An 18,464-nucleotide genomic window follows, 5' to 3' on the forward strand; every position below is an offset into this window, starting at 1 on the left:
TCATTCACAATTTGCGAGTCGCTACCGACTCGCAAATTGTGAATGCGACTCACAAATAGGAAGGGGTGTTCCCTTCCTATTTGCGACTCGCATCGCAATGCAGAATTGCTTTGTGACCGCGAATGCGGTCGCAAAGCAATTCGCAGTTACCACCAGTGTCACACTGGTGGTAACTCATTCGCAAAAGGGAAGGTGCCCCCATGGGACCCCTTCCCCTTTGTGAATGTGGGCAAAAAGGGTTTTTCAGAGCAGGCAGTGGTCCAATGGACCACTGCCTACACTGAAAAAACTAAACCAAATGGTTTCGTAATTTTTTTTTCATTTTGCAACTCGTTTTCCTTTAAGGAAAACGGGCTGCAAAATGAAAAAAAAAAACTGCTTTATTGAAAAAGCAGTCACAGACATGGAGGTCTGCTGACTTCAGCAGGCCACCATCCCTGTGAGTGCAGGGACTCGCTATGGGGTTGCAAAAAGCGACCCACCTCATTAGTATTAATGAGGTGGGTCTTTGCGACCCCATAGCGAGTCGCAGACGGTGTCTGAGACACTGTTCTGCATCCGAATTTGCGATTCGGAAATTGCGAGTTGCACCGACTCGCAATTTCCGAATCGCAAATTCGGACCTTACTACATCTGGCCCTTAGTTATTTCCCATATTCTTTCCTTTCTGTAGATGGGGCCTTTCTTGACAAGCAAGTAGGGGTAGGTGAAAAAGTCTGCTCTGCCGGTGGAGTTCGCAGAGTTTTGCCCATTCCACGCTCCACTTGGAACACAGAGTTCCAGGAAAACTCTGCCACCACCGCGTAGCAGCATTTTTTGCTTTGTGAGGCTCTGCAACATTAAGTTGGCGAGTGCGAGTGAGAACTAGTGTCCCCCAGTGTGATTATTGGTTGCTAGAATGCTTCTCAGCGAGATTTCGCCACATGGGCAGTCACTGCAGTTTGCCAACATGCATAAACGTGATGCCTATTAGTATAGTCTTGCTGGATACTCTTCACCTATTCTGCAACATTTGGGTGGCCTCTATTTTCTGCCAGATAGGGCCCCATGGAGGAGTGTTGCATGCTGGTCTAGGGATGGCAGAAGAGAAACATCTGTGACTAGAAGGGTTTCCCTCATAAACACCTCCCTGGGGCCCTTTTGTTAGGACCAAGTAGGGGCTTAAGTCCTGATGAAAGCCAGGGGCCCTTTCATAGGCCGAAACATGTTGACCCAGGAGATGCTGGGCAGTACTCACTCCCATTCATCAGTTATTTTAACCCATCACATTGTCACACCTTGAATAAAAAGGAGCACCTTTGGTAAAGGGCCTTGATATTTTTTTGTCATTGCACACTACAGCCCCATTTCTCGCCACTCCCTAGAAGCACTGGGAACCATTTCGCCACTAGAGATTTCTCTGGCGAATGTCGCTGGCCATTAATGAAGCATGACACCGTGTTTGGTGAGGCCATGTCTTAAAATCTTTTCTAATTCCAAGGTCTTGTTATGTTTGGGGGCAAACATGGACATCAGGGTCCCAAGAAATATGAGCAAATCCCAAGGAGAGATCCCTGTGTTTAGTCTTGACAGAATAATCATGTTTGCCTTTTGATGTTGACAGTTGATGTAGGGAGGATGCAAACACAGACAGCCCAATTTATCCACTCGTTCCCCTGATCCCTGTTGTGATGTGGCATAATTTGTTTCAGATGAATTATTCGCTGAAAACAAGAAAAGTAAATTTAGAGACGATGTGTTCGACTTCAGTGAAGCTGGGTCGTTGAATGTTTTGAGGAGCTGAATGAAATAGTGGAGACGGTTAGAAGCTTCAGGCAAAAGGCATAGTTTCTAACACAGAAAAGTCAGAACTGTGCCCAAGCCATCCTCCTAGATGAAAGTGGTGGAGACTACATTTTTCTGGTTATGCACTGGGTGAGAGATTTGTATTCTCAAGGTGTTGTTAGATTACCAACAACGGTTGTCAGTAGTTTCCAACAAAGGCCCTCATTATGAACATGGAGATCCAGACTGCTGTGCCGGCGGTGGCGAAAATTACTGCCACTGGCATGGCAGTCCGGACTGCCATATAAATGACCTAGGGAGACTGCCACAAGCGGAACTCCTCCACCGCCAGGCTACCGCCGCCAAGCATGGAGTTCCTTATCCGACAAGCAGCGCTGCCCGCCGGATAATGAACCTGTTTTCCCCCAGCCTTTCCCTGGCGGTTTAGGCCGTCAGGGAAAGGCTGGAGGAATGGGTGCCCAGGGGCCCCCATGCACAGCCCCGTCGTGCATGTCACTGCCCGATTTACGAGCAGTAATATGCATGACGGGTGCTGCAGCACCCGTCGCACTGCTACATTGCCGACGGCTCCATGTGCTCAATGTACAGGCCTTGCATTGCGCTGGGCCGGCTGGCGGAAACACTGTTTCCGCCCGCTGGCCCTGCTGAATGTTGTTTATTTGGTCGGCAGGGTCTTCAGCGTGCTGCCAGTCGTCGTTTTGACCGCCAGCAGCGAGCTCGGCGGCATTTCCTTCCGAGTTCGTAATGAGGGCCAACGTTTTTCCAGTGCCCAGGGACAGCACCGTTGGTATGCCAACATCTTCCAAAAGGATAGGTATTTCAGTTGTGTACTCTGTTGTGGACTGTGGGTATTACAGAGTTTTGGGCCCACCATACACAGGTATTTGTTTCCAAGTGTTATTCATATACTCAAACTTTGGCTGACTGGAGATTTCTGCTTGGAGGTAGACGGGGCCTTTCTCTTCATTGCCCTCCTGACCCTTGTTACAGGACAATTTTTCCTTGCTGCATAGGAATTTAGCTCCATCTAAATGCCACTTCAGTTGGTTGCGAACTCTGCTGGTGGATTCAACTGACTGTCAACTTTGCTGGCTAATTTTGTGTCCGCTGTACTCTGCCATTTAAGTTGTTGATTGGTCAGGTAGATTACATGAAGTCTTTGCTTAGTCCTGTGTAGATCATATAGAATTTATTTTTTGGGTAGTCCAATGAAGATCACATGAGCTCTTTGGACAGTTGTGTGATAGCCTCATGTAGATCCTGTGGGCTCTTTCTGTAGATTCAGGTAGTTCTGGTGAGGCCTTTGGGTAGTTCCATGTAGGCCACATTGTGATCTCTAGTTTTACATGCTATTCTGTTTGAAGGAGTGGTAGAACCTTGTAGAGTAAGTTAGTTGATTGTCACAGAGTAAGTTTGGAAGTGGTGTACTTCTGCAAAGCTATTTATTTGTGTCATGAACCAAATTACTCCTTACGTCATGGCTGGTTCCCATCTTCTTTTGTTCACTCCATTAGTGGAAGTACTGTTTTTGGTTCCATTGTTGCAGAGGAGGAATCCCTCGTCCAGTGCTAGATGTGGGTTAAGCGTTCTGTGATATGTCATGTTAATAATATTTGTACAGCACAAACTATTCACCCCCAAGAGGGTTTCCTGGTGGTGAGCACTCTACAACAGCACAGCATTACCAAAAGAAACTGAAAGAGCTAGATTTTAAGAAATTTCTTGAAGCAAGCAAAATCCGAGCAGGCTTATAGGTGCAAAGACAGCTTGTTCCAATGATGGGGAGCAGAGTAAGAAAAAGATCTACCCTGTATCTTGCAGTATGAACATGACAGATGAAGTAAAAATTGTCCACTGGATCTAAAATTGTACGTGGGTGCACAAAACAGCAACTTCTTCTGTAGATAAAATGGACCATTTCCAAAGAGGGACTGGTGTACAAGGCAAAGAAATTTAAATAGGGAGCACTTTTTTGTTGTAAGCCAATGCAAAAGTTTCAATGTGGGCTCTAATGGAGAGTGGGATGGCAAATTGCAAATCAGACGGGCAGCAGTATTTTGCACTACTTGAAGCTTGGCTAAAAAAGCTTCATTTGCTGCAACCATGAGGGCGTTTCCATAGTCTAGGTGACTCATAATACGTGCCTGAGTGATGGACTCTCTGGACTGGAAAGTCAGCCATTGAAAGGCACTTCTGAGCAGATGCATAATTCCAAAATTGGACCCAAAGATGGAATTGACTTGTTCTTTCAAAGAAAGGGCATCATGTATCAGTATGCCCACATTTCATACTACTTTTTGGGAGTTTGAGCTCGCCCCAGTTCCGGCAGCCACCAGTAATCAGACAAAAAGGAGGAAGGTTTTCCAAAGAGCAAGATTTCAGTCTTTCTGGTACTAAGTTGAAGGCAGTTAGATGACATTGATAGGGCTATTTTTCCATACAATTCCTGAAACTTCAATACTAGACAGGACAAGCACATTAAAAGGATTTGTGGTAGTTTCAGATGGGGTAATGGTGCATTACCTACCTTTGTTTGGGGTCAGGGACAAGCTTTCATGTTTATTTTGTCCTGGAACAGGTAGGGCCGTCGTCCCCCTGCAGCACAGACTCTTTGACTTCCAGTTTACAGTGCTGCGTTATGGATCAGTGAAGGACATTGTCTGCTGTTGAGGTATTGATCAGGTCTGTATGTCAATGCTGTTCAAACTTGCATTTATGGTTCAATAGTGCAAAGCCTTTATTATTAAGGTGAGCACTCTAAATATGTGTTGTGAGCTTGGACTACACTACTGACAGTGGTTCCAGTAAGAAATGTGTAAGTTTGCAAAGTTTAAAAATATGAGGCTGCGTCTAATACTCCCAGAATGCTCTCTGATTAGATGCAAATTTGCAGAAGCTTGAAAGCAAGATTGATGAGTCTTTGCTTTCAAAATCAAATGTTCACAAAAAGGCAACTAGGAAAATAATGTTTTGCTAAACTACTGTGAAACGTTAAGAACCATTTCTTTGAAGCAACATTTAGTAAAGTTTGTTGATGCATGCTAGTATTTCCAAAAATATTTGCAATGAAAAATCAGTCTAACTACTTTCAACAAGATTATGGGAAACATTAAAATAAACAAGCATTGGCAAAGGCAGTAGGTCTGACACTGGTAGTCAGCTATTGAGTTTGGTCAATGCAGGTCTTGTTTTGACGTCTTTTGGAAATATTTATTGTTGTGAAAGCTGCTGGGCCCTCACCATTGAAACAAACATTGGCAAAAAGCAAAAGATTTTTTTGGCTCAAAAGCACACATTACCACAGTAGTTCTCTGGTTTTATGTAATGTCCCCCTGCCTTTATTTATCAGATCAGTGTTTGACCCAGTGGCTGGTTTTGCAATGGAATTGTTTTTCGAAAGACCTTAAATAGGATCTTTGTCATAACATAGGTTACAAAACTATAGGTTTTCACAAATCAGGAATGCAAGATCTATAACTGCAGAAGACCATCGTAGGGAGCCTACACACTGGGTGCAAATTTTCTGTCATAGCTCTACTTACCTTAACAATATTGTACAAGACGCAGTGTTGTGGTCACTACAGCCGCAGATAAATCTTTAAAATAATTTAACACTGTTGTACCACACCTTTTGATGTAGGTTTAAATTTTAGCTCTATGTGTTCATTTATTGTACTATGGACGACATGGATTTTCTCCTTTATTTTATTTTATGTTAAGGTGACATTGATTTCTGCTTTCATATCAAATGTACAAAAACTACAAATATGGGTGATATGCGGTGTATGTATGGTATATGTAGTAATGCATCTGTTTTTATTCTGTATATCTTTAATACATTTTTCTCATATTGTAAATAAACAATGTATCTTTCAGTTATACTATCAAATATAATAAATCACATAATGGTGGTGCTTGACTAACAAGTCTGATTTCTAGTAATCTGCGGGGTTCTCCTGGAGAGTTACTGGGACCAGAATTGACGATTCTGGATCATGTAGTGAGATACCAGGGATTATAAGTTTCCAGATTGGGAGGATATAATTAATGGGTCCTTCTGAATGCATTTCCCCCTGCTACGGTGACTCTAACACAGATATATACCACTTCCACTGAGCAGGTGGTGAAACCTGTTGAGGGGCTGGTAGGGGTCAGGATGTGTGGGGCAGTGGCAAGAATGGTGCCTAGGGGTTAGGGTGCTACAACACACATAGAATCCTCTTGCTTTCTCTCACACTGAACACAGAGCTGAAGCCAGCAAATCTTGGTCTCAGCTAGCATCTCCTAGCTTATCCACACCTCAGCACCAACACAAGTGCCAGAAATCCCACAGACACCACACCTAGCAGACCTATCCAATGCCTCCACCAGTGCCAGTAGCTCTCTCACACCTCAGCGCGGAAACAAGTGCCAGAAATCCCACAGACACCACACCGAGCAGACCTAACCGATGCCTCCACCAGTGCCAGCAGCTCTCACACACCTCAGCACCGACACAAGTGCCAGAAATCCCACAGACACCACACCGAGCAGACCTAACTGATGCCTCCACCAGTGCCAGCAGCTCTCACACACCTCAGCACCGACACAAGTGCCAGAAATCCCACAGACACCACACCGAGCAGACCTATCCGATGCCTCCACCAGTGCCAGCAGCTCTCCCACACCTCGGCGCGGACACAAGTGCCAGAAATCCCACAGACACCACACCGAGCAGACCTAACTGATGCCTCCACCAGTGCCAGCAGCTCTCTCACACCTCAGCACTGACACAAGTGCTAGAAATCCCACAGACATCACACCCAGCAGACCTAACCGATGCATTCACCAGTGCCAGCAGCTCTCACACACCTCAGCGCCGACACAAGTGCCAGAAATCCCACAGACACCACACCCAGCAGACCTAACCAATGCCTCCTCCAGTGCCAGCAGCTCTCACAAACCTCAGCACCAACACAAGTGCCAGAAATCCCACAGACACCACACCCAGCAGACCTATCCGATGCCTCCACCAGTGCCAGTAGCTCTCACACACCTCAGCGCCAACAGAAGTGCCAGAAATCCCACAGACACCACACCCAGCAGACCTATCCGATGCCACCACCAGTGCCATCAGCTGTCACACACCTCAGCGCCGACACAAGTGCCAGAAATCCCACAGACACCACACCCAGCAGACCTATCCGATGCCTCCACCAGTGCCAGTAGCTCTCCCACACCTCAGCACGGAAACAAGTGCCAGAAATCCCACAGACACCACACCAAGCAGACCTAACCGATGCATTCACCAGTGCCAGCAGCTCTCACACACCTCAACACCGACACAAGTGCCAGAAATCCCACAGACCCCACACCCAGTAGACCTATCCGATGCCTCCACCAGTGCCAGCAGCTCTCCCACACCTCGGCGCGGACACAAGTGCCAGAAATCCCACAGACACCACACCGAGCAGACCTAACTGATGCCTCCACCAGTGCCAGCAGCTCTCTCACACCTCAGCACTGACACAAGTGCCAGAAATCCCACAGACATCACACCCAGCAGACCTAACCGATGCATTCACCAATGCCAGCAGCTCTCACACACCTCAGCGCCGACACAAGTGCCAGAAATCCCACAGACACCACACCCAGCAGACCTAACCAATGCCTCCTCCATTGCCAGCAGCTCTCACAAACCTCAGCACCAACACAAGTGCCATAAATCCCACAGACACCACACCCAGCAGACCTATCCGATGCCTCCACCAGTGCCAGTCGCTCTCACACACCTCAGCGCCAACAGAAGTGCCAGAAATCCCACAGACACCACACCCAGCAGACCTATCCGATGCCACCACCAGTGCCATCAGCTGTCACACACCTCAGCGCCGACACAAGTGCCAGAAATCCCAGAGACACCACACCCAGCAGACCTATCCGATGCCTCCACCAGTGCCAGTAGCTCTCTCACACCTCAGGGCCGACACAAGTGCCAGAAATCCCACAGACACCACACCTACCAGACCTAGCCGATGCCTCCACCAGTGCCAGCATCTCTCCCACACCTCAGCGCTGACACAAGTGCCAGAAATTCCACAGACACCACACCCAGCAGACCTAACCGATGCCTCCACCAGTGCCAGCAGCTCTCCCACACCACAATACCGACACAAGTGCCAGAAATCCCACAGACACCACACCCAGCAGACCTAATCAATGTCTCCACCAGTGCCAGCAGCTCTCCGAAGCCTCCACCAGTGCCAGTAGCTCTCACACACATCAGGGCCGCCACAAGTGCCAGAAATCCCTCAGACACCACACCGAGCAGACCTAACCGATGCCTCCACCAGTGCCATCAGCTGTCACACACCTCAGCGCCGACACAAGTGCCAGAAATCCCACAGACACCACACCCAGCAGACCCATCCGATGCCTCCACCAGTGCCAGCAGCTCTCCCACACCTCAGCGCCGACACAAGTGCCAGAAATCCCTCAGACACCACACAGAGCAAACCTAACTGATGCCTCCCTCCCACACCTCAGCATCGACACAAGTGCCAGAAATCCCACAGACACCACACCTAGCAGACCTAACCGATGCCTCCATCAGTGCCAGCAGCTTTCACTCTTCACAGCAAACTCTAGTTCAAGGGTTTACAATCTTTTCTGCAATGAAAATCGTCATAAGCTACTGAAGGCCAAGCCACTCATGTGGGGTTACCAGACACCCCCATGCCCAGCTTCACTGACTAAACCTAGGGGCATATTTGTGGGGATTTGGCGCAGAGCAGGTCGCCTTGCTGTGCCACCCTGCATTATAGTGAAAGGGAAGGAATGTGCAGTATCTATAGCATACAACACATTCCTGTCCTTTGTCCCTGCGCTGGTGCACAGTGGGCTGCCTAGCGCCAACACAGGCACCCTTGCACAGCAAGGCAAAAGATGAAAAACGCAGAGAAATAAAGATATTTCTCCTCGTTACGCCTCCCTTCGGAGGCAAAAGGTTTTGGCACAACCTCAGGTTTACAAGTGCTTGTAAATCTGGGGATGCGTCAAAATTCATCGGTGTTGCGTGGGCAGACCCACAGCAACGCTTCCCCAATGCAGAGTAAGGCAACGTAGCGATTTGTGCTGACTTGCCGTACTCCATCTGTATGAGGCCATTCAAAGCACACAAAGTGGCTTTGCATGCCCTCATAGATATGACGTGGTGGTTTGCGTAGCCATTGCGACATAAAAAGTGCCACAGTGGCGGCACAAGAGGTTTGTAAGTATGCCACCTAATGTCCAGAGAGCCACATACTATAGTTTGAACAAAATGTTTTTAACTAGGGGCACTATGACAGGGCTGCCATGATCGTCAGGGACAGGAGGTATGTGGGAATTTATGGACCTGTGTGCCTATGAATGGGATATATGTGTGGAGTGACTGAGTGACTGTGTCATATGTACACAGAACATACTTTTCACCATATGTGACACCGTTACATGCACGACACAAAAATGCAAAAAAAAAATTAAAAGGCAGAATTCTAAAGTGAAGAAAAATATTCTGCAAAAATATTCATAATACAGAAGATTTTTCTGCCCTTTAAATTTCTCTCATTTAAAAATGTGCTGTATTTTTCACTTATAAATAGGGCAGCATTTCTACAAGCCACTGGGAGCAAGGTGCCTGCTGTGTGTAAAGGCAACACAGGGAGAAAATTAAACTGAAGATTGAACTTTATGCTAAATCCTTTCCATAAAACTCATGATTTTAATGTTCTCCCATTTCAGAGTGCCACATTTACAAACAGCAGACATTTTGCTCCCAGTGGCCTGGAGACACAGTGCCATATTTATAACATAAAAATACAGACATTTGTTTACGTGGAATTTAAAAGTGCAGAAAAATGTTCCATATTATGAATATTTGTGAAGAACATTTTTCTAAGCTTTAAAAGGAGAACCCAACACTTATTGAAGTGCTTATTTAAAAATGAACTTGAGTCTGCAAGCTACTCTGAAGGTGTCTGTTAGTTACTGGTAGTTTGCGCTCGACTCATTGGAGACACCTGCCTTAGAACAATCCACAGACATCACACTGATACAAGAAAGTTTCATGCGGAGCCTCTGTGAGCTGGTAGGTGGCGTCATTCAGCTCTTCTCACACAGCAAAAGTGACATGCACGGTGCCTATAAACATGCCACCCCAGCGTGCTAAAGTCAGTTCTTTTATTTCTTCGTTAGTCAGCAGAGACCCGGAGAGAGCTACATCCAGGCAATTTTTTACTGACTTTTTTGACATTTTGTCAAGCCTTTTTTGAGACTCTGTCTCTCAGTGTGATATGTCCCCACAACACTGGTGGGGTTTAAGCCCTGTAGTTTCTGTCTCAGACAGAGGTCTGTGACAGACCCCCACATCTGATTTGGTTTTGGTGCTTGAAGCCGGACCACAACTTTAAGAATTGTGAAGTCTGCTGCACCATGAACCACAATGTTCTGAGGGACTGGTTCTTGGAGCTTCTAGTCGACCAGTGCCGGTTGCCTCCACAAACCTCCCGATCCCGGTTGTGAGGAAGGTCTTGGGCCCATTCTTGGAGTCGTTCCAGGCACTCATCATCATGCTTGAAGTCATCGGTTTAGTCCCACAAAATGTCCAAAACAATCAAAGAAGCCAAAGCAATCTTCGACTCTACATTGTCAGTCCAAATCTTTGGACAAGGCTTGGGAACAAAGCCACTCTAGGCCCCACTCCCACATGGAACCTGCTTCTGGGCCTATGTCTCCCTGAGTTTCCAGGAGCCAGAGCGACTCCCACCCAACTCCTAGAATTTTTTTGTGGCAATGTACCCAATATTTGGGCATGCTGACCCCTCTGGAGCACCTTTGGGCCCCATGGGTTCAGCAGGTGCCCCCACTGCATTTCCGCCAGCTGGTCCACCAGGAGCCCCATTTGGGCCCCTTGGATCTGGTTTTGGATCAGGAATGATGCTGATCATGAGACCAGAACCTTCCTTGGAGGCCATTCGAGTGTCTTTGCTCCTGGCACCACAGAGGCCCCAATCATACCTGACTCAGATACAGAGCTGCATCAGCGTCACACAATGTTGGCTCCAGCTGGAAATTGACCTTCCGAGTCAGAGCCAGTGCCTCCTTTTTTCAACAGGCCTGTAGAGGAGTATGATGGGGAGGATCTGAGGATCTTTGTGGTTACACCAACCCCCTTGATTAGTCTGAAGATTATTGGCACCACTCCAAATGCTGGGCTGGTCTCTCCTCCTAGTGTGGCTATGGAGGAAGAGGCTTCAGTTGCTATGGTGGTGAGACGGGCAGCTGAGGTCCTGGACCTCAAGCTGCCCTTGGTGACAGTCAACAGAGGTGCTTCAACTGGGAATTCCCCCTCAAAACCTTTCCTCCCTTTTAACGAAGCCCTCACTGGAATCTAGCTTGGGTCTAGCCCACCCCTGCACAGGGATGCTTGTGCGCATGATAATTGCCCACTGCCATATCCCGGCCCATGGGAGCCCTGCTGTCCTCACACAGCATCCTACTCCAGAGAGTCTGGTTGTCCAAGGTCAATTAACTAGCACACCACTAGATAGCAAGTCCAAGAGGCTGGACACCTTTGGCAAGAGGATGTTCTCTTCCACTGGCCTTGCGCTGAAGTTGGTGAACACTGTGTGCCTTTTGGGCTGATACAACCACATGGTTGCGGATTCGGTTGCAAAAGTGCTGCTGATGGTTGCGAAGCGGCCCGGGCCATACTGTCACAGGCTATTGCAGATGCCAGAGACGCAGCAAATCTCACAATTTGCTACAGAACGTATACAACCAACTCACTAGACAGAGTGATTGCATCGTCAGTGGCACTCAAACCCAACACCTGGCTGAGATCAACTGGCTTTTCGGGTGATGTCTAGACATCCCTTATGGACATGCCTTTCTTTTTTTTATTTCAAGAGTGTTTTATTGGGAGTTTATACAATAGGAAAATTTAATAAATGAAAAGAAACAATACATTGTATGGTACCATCACATCACATGGGAACAGTAGTTTACGGTATAGCATGAGGAATCGATCCACATTTACAAAGTGAGAGGGCAGAGATAAGTGCATTTGTTTGCAATGGTAAGGTGAGTAAGTATTGTGACAGAGCGGTTTTTGATATTTTAGTGAATGATTAAGGTACCTCAGTTGTAGATGAATGAGTCAGAGCAAAAGAGCGGAGACGAGAGAAGAGAAGAAGGTGATAGGGGGTGAAAAGTAGGGAGTACATGGGGAAGGGGAGTGGGTAGGGAGAGGAGGAGGTGGGAAAGTGGGGAGAGGAGAGAGAGGGTGGGAGAATGAGTGAGTGAATGCATGAATGATTGAGTGATCATGGTTATATAGACAAGTGAGACATAAAGTTGTCTAGTTTGCACCAGAATTTATCAGCTTCATTGGTGTTGTCATTAAGCATAGGTTTAGTAAGTTACAGGCAGTTCTGGTGAATTGGACCCATTCCCATTTGTGGAAGGTAGTTTGAATGAGTCTTTCCATTCATTGAGGAGAACTTTAAGGCCAGTTGTGACTAGAATGTCCCATAGGAGACGGTCCTCTTTGTTGAATGCCTGTTTAATGTCAGTGGGGGGGATGCCCAGTATGATAGAGGCTGAAGTAGGAGTCCATTTTATATGAAGAATTTGAGATATTGTATAACTGACGTCCTGCCATAATGTTTTGGCGGAAAAAACAGCTCCACTATGTGTCGTAGGATCTGAGGCCTAGTTTATAAAGTTTGGCCACAGCCCAGTGGGCCATATTGTCAATCCAGTATCTGCTTTGTGCTAGTGATGGAGTTATTATGTTGAAAGGGAGGTTACTCCAGGTAGATGGCCAGTCCGGTGAGACCTTTGGAGTGTTGTTGGAGTCTAATAGTAGAGTTTCCACTTGCCTTGTGTTGGTTTATTTAGTGAGGATTTTATGGGGGATAGGCAGAAGTACAGTTTGGAAGCTTAGTGATAGACTTTGGTAAATTTTTCTAATATGTTGGGTATGTCAGGGGGTTTTGGAGGTTTATGCTTGGATTTTATTTTAAGGAAATGGTAAAAGTCTAGGTCATTTAAATAAAATTTGTCTTTAATTTGAGATAATGTTATGGGTTCTGAGGGGGTGCCGATATCTCTCACCAGGAGAACATCTTGTTCTGGCCATTTCTCTATATACATTGTTCTCCCTTATAGTTTTAAGTTTTCATTGTGTGGGCATAGCGAGGCTAGACATGAGTGTTTAATTTTGTTGTCAATTTTTCAGAGTGCCAGTGCTGTGCCCTGCTGGTACACTGCTCCACGGACACCTTAAATAGTGCTTAGGATATAGGAAGGTGTGGTGCTTTCAGCGACCTACTTTTGGCGATAAAACTTTGAGAGAAACACAGATTATAAGAAGTGCTCCAGAAGCGGCCTCACAACGTGGATGAATCTCTACTCGACTATCCCAGTGTCACAAAGAGCATCCTACACCTTGAGGTAAGCACTTAATGGCCCTACTCTACAACTCTAATGGTAGGAAACTATAATACATAAAACTAACCTACAGACCCAAGCAATATGTCATGGGCCCTCCATCTTATGCCTGACCCTAAGATGGCCACCTCCATTTAATACAGCTCTCTCTAAAGCATACTCCAGAACTTTCTTACTTCTAAACTACACACATTGGGATCTTAAATTTCTCCACCTTAACTGCAACCCAGATAGAGGCAGAAGGGGGCTGGGAATAATTCCTTACACTCCAAAGTGTTCCAGAAGCTGCCTCACAACGTCTGACCCTAAAATGGCCAACACCAGCAATCCACGTGGATGAATGTCTACTCGACTACCTCAGCATCACTACGAACATCCTACCCCTAGAGATGAGCACTACACTACAATATTCAATAAGGGTAGGAACCTATAATATATGAAACCAACCTACTGACCAGAGAAAATATGGCACGGGCTCTCCCTTTCTATGCCTGACCCTAAGATGGCCACTTCCATTTAATACAACTCTCTCTGAAGCAGATTGCTCAAAAGACATGAAAGGCGTTCCTTTCTCAAAGGAAGACTCTGAAAGATCTCTCAATACAATTTTCGTTTATTGGTCCTACATGAATAAAAACAATTTACAACAGCAAAACCATCATTTATGAAGACCTAAAGGAACTGGACTCCTACTTTGCAGGAATCCAAGACCTGAAAATGACTTTGTAAAAACTCGGAAGGAATGGCTAACTTTTCCTTCCTACTAACTTTCACTAACTTTCTACTCACTTAGTAACATGCGATAACTAGGCTGCTCACAAACGGCCTTAACAAAACCCAATTCACTTTCTTCCAATACAACTGCAGAACTCTGATCAACCCATGAGCACAACACATGGGTGTACAAGCTCATTCTTCCATAATACCAATAACGGGCTAAAATATTGGTTTGAGTTGCTTCCACCTCTTCAAACCCAGATATAATAAATAAAGTGGTCAGCAACCTACAAAACCTTAGCTAATCTAACTAACTAGCACCTAATAACCTTGTAATAACCTAACAATAAATCTAATAACCTACTGTTGACCCTAACCAATGGTAAGAGTTCTCTTCACCTGCTCTGGTTAAATGGGATGTTTTATAATTGCCTTCAACTCGATGACAGATTTATTGCAACGTTTCATCTTCTCACTTTCAACATAATTTAGATTTATCAAATCTCAAATTGGCATTAATTAATATTGACACCAGCCTTCCAGTGATAATAATATCATACCAATCTAGTGCCATGCAGTGGATACTTAGCTGTTGTCCAATTGCTATTCAAACTGTGTTTTGACCCACAGGCTGGACAATACAAAAATCACTAACTTTTGCCCGCACTACTTGCAATACAGTAACCTGGGGGCACTCGACCGACTCACTTCGATATGTGCTGAATCTATGTTGAGAATATGCTGGTACTAGGTTGATAATATGTTGGTTCTAGGTAGAGACCTTACTGATAACTCATTGAAACTTTGTTAGCTCTACGTTGACACTATGTTGATATTATGTTAGCACTATAATGACAGTAAGTGGAGAATTTACTACAAGCTGTACATTGTACTCCATAATTGTGAAACACATTGGGTACCACTTTTCACAACCCTAACGTTTGTCATAAAAACTTAACTCAGCAGAAATAATGACGTGTCACCAACTAACACCCTTCCAACAAATAGCCACCTCACTTGCTACAAATATTACACTTTCTCTATATACTACGACTACTGTACCTGCAAATGCATTAATATAAACAAACAGAGTATGCATTATTATCCACTCCCACTAAATGACAATTAACTCACCAGGCGCCACTATGGAAACAATTCCAGGCACTCCAGCCACCATACAATATAGATAAACATACCATACTTAGACACTACTGTGATTCTTAATACCCACCCTATTCTATACAGGGAGAGGCATGATTGCACTCTGAGCAGAGGCTTGACCAATTGGGGCCTCCATCGCCTCTCCTCATTTAGATTTTGTTGGATACCTCTCCATGGTATCTAGATTCTCAGCACAAATATTTAATCAATTACTATACTATCATTTACTTCTCCATTTTCTTTTTACCTTTCATTTTTTTCCTCCTGTAATGTACTACTCTACTATCTCCTTTCCCTCCTCTCTACCTCCCCCTGTTCCTCTCTCACCCATTCCATTTCCACATCCATGCCATCCCTTAAAACCCATCCGCCCACCCGCCCTCCTATCCCCACCTGACCGGCTAACAAGAACTGGCATTTAGCTGGTTACAGCAACAAGAAGACTCACCTCCCACAAAAATTCAGAACATAGAAATATTCTCCCTTAATGTCAAGGGTCTAAATCACCCAACCAAATGACAGAAAATCCTAGACTATACACATAAACCTAAGGGAGACCTAATTCTCCTTAAAAAACCAAGGTGGCCATAAAAGAGGCAATCCTCCTAAAAAAGCATGGGTTGGTGACTTAGCATGCGCCCCAGCCACAAACAAAAAAGGGGTTGATCACCCTTATCTCTAAAGCCTCTGGACTCACTATCCTGTCCTCAGAGGAAGACAACAGAGGCAGATGGCTTCTTACTAAAATACAGAGGAGCAACACTGAAATGACAGACATGAACATCTATGCCCCCAATAACGACAACCCTACCTCCCAATTGCATAATGATTCTAAGAGGAGATTTCAGTTCAATGACTGGAAAGCCAAGTGCTGTGTGGACAGTGCCATCCTCTAGTACGCAATGACAGCAGTACAGGATGATTGCTTATTTACATTTACCAAAGAAGGTATTTAGAGTGTCCTGTGGTTGTGATCCTGCATGACTGACTGGGTGCCCAAGCGCTGTGTGGACAGTGTCATCCTGTAGTACACAGTGACAGCAGCACAGGATGGAGGCTTATTTACATTTACCAAAGAAGGTCTTTAGAGTGTGCTGTGGTTAATTCTGCACAAATGACTGGGAGCCCAAGGGCTGTGTGGACGGTGTCACCCACTAGTGCACAGTGACAGCAGTACAGGATGGAGGCTTATTTACAGTACAGGATGAAGGCTTATTTACATTTACCACAGAGGGTCTTTAAAGTGTGCTGTGGTTATGATTCTGCAAAACTGACTGGGAGCCCAAGGGCTGTGTGGACCGTGTCATCCTCTAGTACACAGTGACAGCAGTACAGGATGGAGGCTTATTTACATATACCACAGAATATCTTTAGAGTGTGCTGTGGTTAATTTCTCACGACTAACTTGGAGTCCAAGAGCTGTGTGGACGGTGTCATCCTCTAGTACTCAATGACAGCAGTACAGGATGGAGGCTTATTTACATTTACCACAGAAGATCTTTAGAGTGTGCTGTGGTTGTGATTCTGCACGACTGACTGGGAGCCCAAGGGCTGTGTGGATGGTGTCATCCTCTAGTGCACAGTGACAGCAGTACAGGATGGAGGCTTATTTACATTTACCACAAAAGGTCTTTGTTAGAGTGTGCTGTGGTTATGATTCTGCATCACTGATGGGGAGCCCAAGGGCTGTGTGGATGGTGCCATCCTCTTCTACACAGTGACAGCAGTACAGGATGAAGGCTTATTTACAGTACAGGATGGAGGCTTATTCACATTTACCACAGAAGGTCTTTAGAGTGTGCTGTGAATATGATTCTGCACAACTGGCTGGGAGCCCAAGGGCTGTGTGGACTATGCCATCCTCTAGTACAGTGACAGCAGTACAGGATGGAGGCTTATTTGCATTTACCACAGAAGGTCTTTAACGTGTGCTGTGGTTGTGATTCTGCATGACTGACTGGGATCCCTAGGTCAGTGTGTATGGTGTCATCCTATAGTGCACAGAGGCAGCAGTACAGTATCGATGCTTATTTACATTTACCACAAAAGGTCCTAGAGTGTGCTGTGGTTGTGATCCTGCATGACTGACTGGGAGCCCGAGCGCTGTGTGGACAGTGTCATCCTGTAGTACACAGTGACAGCAGTACAGGATGGAGGCTTATTTACGTTTACCACAGAAGGTCTTTAGAGTGTGCTGTGGTTAATTCTGCACAACTGACTGGGAGCCCAAGAGCTGTGTGGATGGTGTCATCCTCTAGTGCACAGTGACAGCAGTACAGGATGGAGGCTTATTTACATATACCACAGAATATCTTTAGAGTGTGCTGTGGTTAATTTCTCACGACTAACTTGGAGTCCAAGAGCTGTGTGGACGGTGTCATCCTCTAGTACTTAATGACAGCAGCACAGGATGGAGGCTTTTTTACATTTACCACAAAAGATCTTTAGAGTGTGCTGTGGTTGTGATTCTGCATGACTGACTGGGAGCCCTAGGTCAGTGTGTATGGTGTCATCCTATAGTGCACAGAGGCAGCAGTACAGTATCGATGCTTATTTACATTTACCACACAAAAGGTCCTAGAGTGTGCTGTCATTATGATTCTGCATGACTGACTGGGAGCCCAAGGGCTGTGTGGACCGTGTCATCCTGTAGTACACAGTGACAGCAGTACAGGATGGAGGCTTATTTACATTTACCAAAGAAGGACTTTAGAGTGTGCTGTGGTTATGATTCTGCATGACTGACTGGGAGTCTGAGGGCTTGTTGGATTGTGTCGTTCCTCTAGTGCACTGTGACAGCAGTACAGGATGGAGGCGTATTTACATTTACCACAGAAGGTATTTAGAGTGTGCTGTGGTGTTGATTCCGCACGACTGACTGGGAGCCCAAAGCATGTGTGGACGGTGTCATCCTCTAGTGCACAGCGATAGCAGTACAGGATGGAGGCTTATTTACGTTTACCACGTAAGGTCTTTAGAGTGTGCTGTGGTTGTGATTCCGCATGACTGACTGGGAGCTACAGGGCTCTAGTGCACAGTGACAGCAGTACAGGATGGAGGCTTATTTACATTTACTGCAGAAGGTCTTTAGAGTGTGCTGTGGTTAATTCTGCACGACTGACTGGGAGCCCAAGGGCTGTGTGGATGGTGTCATCCTCTAGTACACAATGACAGCAGTAGAGGATGGAGGCTTATTTACATATACCACAGAATATCTTTAGAGTGTGTTGTGGTTGTGATTCTGCAGGACTGACTGGGAGTCCGAGGGTGTTAGAAATGGGGTTTTTGGTTGGCATCAGGTTGCCCTCTGTCCAAGCAAGAACCCTCAC

The 18,464-nt window shown here is 45.9% G+C and overlaps 1 protein-coding gene across 1 annotated transcript in view; it reads left to right on the forward strand.

The window, feature by feature from the left end:
* The window catches only part of LOC138286965 (zinc finger protein 729-like), a 303,471-nt gene that overhangs the window by 266,835 nt on the left and 18,172 nt on the right, over positions 1-18,464 (forward strand). The window lies entirely within an intron of this gene.

The sequence above is a fragment of the Pleurodeles waltl genome, chromosome 4_1, assembly GCF_031143425.1.
Source record: "Pleurodeles waltl isolate 20211129_DDA chromosome 4_1, aPleWal1.hap1.20221129, whole genome shotgun sequence".
Taxonomy (NCBI): domain Eukaryota; kingdom Metazoa; phylum Chordata; class Amphibia; order Caudata; family Salamandridae; genus Pleurodeles; species Pleurodeles waltl.